This window comes from Mus musculus, chromosome 18 (genome assembly GCF_000001635.26).
Source record: "Mus musculus strain C57BL/6J chromosome 18, GRCm38.p6 C57BL/6J".
NCBI classification, from domain to species: domain Eukaryota; kingdom Metazoa; phylum Chordata; class Mammalia; order Rodentia; family Muridae; genus Mus; species Mus musculus.
In genome coordinates, this window is record NC_000084.6 from 81,960,509 (window position 1) to 81,962,380 (window position 1,872).

Consider the following 1,872-nt stretch of genomic DNA (forward strand, 5'->3'; position numbering starts at 1 on the left):
GGAAATTTGATTCCTGGGGTTGTTGTGCTTCCTTATACATAAATTACCCTTAAACCAGAGCGGTTATTGAAATAAAAATTCCATTTCTCCTACACTGACAGTCCATCCGGGGGGAGCAAGGGAGTTTTCCCGCCACGAAGCGGATGAGAAGAATTGGGCATGACATCAATGCGATTATTACAGTCATGCTTTTTATTTTTAATATTTTCCCGTGACAGATTTATTTCCCTTCAAATCAGGAATACTCCTTTCTGAGGAGAAAAAAAAGATATAGCTCCTGTATGTTTTTCTGATACCGAAAATTACCAGACGCCAAGCTATGAATGTAAGGAAATTGAAGACCCTGGCGGGTGACCTTAAGGACCCTGAAGGTGGGGAATTGTGATACAGCAGCTTAGGCAATTTCACTGCAGCTGCGTGGCCTGTGAAAAATGAGAAATAGGTTTTCTATTACCAAATATAATGAATTTCCTTTGTGTCCTGTCACAAATTGTCAAACTTCATTGAGCAGAAAAAGATCCGGGCCGACATTGGTAGGTGGGTGGGATGGTCCCCGAGTTGCCCAGAAAGGAGAGCTGAGGGAGGTGATATCATCACATTACATGGACCTAAAACTTTAGACTAACATAGTTACTGAACAAGGTCATACTCCACATTTCAATTTTTAAATAAAATATTTACATGCCATGGGTAAAAGTATACATATATATGTTTGGACATGGACATTATGCAGCGGGCCCAACCTAGGTCCATGAAGAGGTTAATCACCTCTTAGGAATACCAAGACACTCCAAGCATAAATGTCACAGTTGTCATGAAACAACAGGGGGCCTGGAGAGGGTTGTGTAATGTCAGAGGAACAAGTGATTTACAGGACAGTGAGGAAGAGAGATGACAGCTCCGGGTACCTGGACATCTACTGATGCCCACCTTATTAATTGTAGGTCAGAAGCATCCAGTGCATCAAAAATATTTGTGTCACTTTGTGACCTGTGCTGTAGGGTGGCTGTTGAGCTTAGGAGATGCACATGTCACCCTCACTCCTGCAGACATTACCCTGTGTGCTGTCACCCTCATGCCTCCTAAGGAACAATGAGGTTGCATTGGGAGACAAGACACCTGATACTGCCTGCACAGTGTAGTCATTCAAACAGGAGCTTAGAGCATCAGAAGCCACAGCTCCCTCTGAGACTTGTGACTGCAGTTGTACCTACCTTTCAGAGAAAGAAATGAAGTCATTCCTATAAGCTTCCCCAAATTTTCTGGCATGTTGGAAACACCCTAGCCTCTGCCAGCAATGGGTGAGTTTAAATTGTGTTTCCATCTGAATTGATCGATGACAACATTTAGATAGCAGTGGGGAGCAGACATCATGAATCAGCTTTTAACAAAAAATACAAAAACAAATAGTAGTTATTAGAGTTGTTGTCCAGGAAACAAAAACTCTAATAACAGCGGTGGCCATTTTGCATAAATGGCATCTAAGAAGAGTTGACAGCCATAAGAGACTCAGAAGAAGCATGACATGTCCCCCAATGTCATGTGTAACAGACAGGTGTTCAAAACGTAAACTTTCATAAAGACCAATTGCAGAAAGCAAAACTGAAATCTTGAGTTGGTTCCATGATCATGGGCTCTGAAGCAGAAGACAGCTTTAAAGGCCCAGAAAAGAGAGACTGGTTATCAAGAACAATGTACGAATGCTCAGCTGTTCAGAATTGAATGAACAAGGGTAGAGCCAGCCAAGGAAATCCATCTGGCCATTCTGTTTTATGCATGCCTATAGAAACATGATTTGCAAACATTGTTCCATTTGGTCTGCTAGTGTTATAATAATATCTACTCTCGATCAGGAACTTCTACCCTACCTTT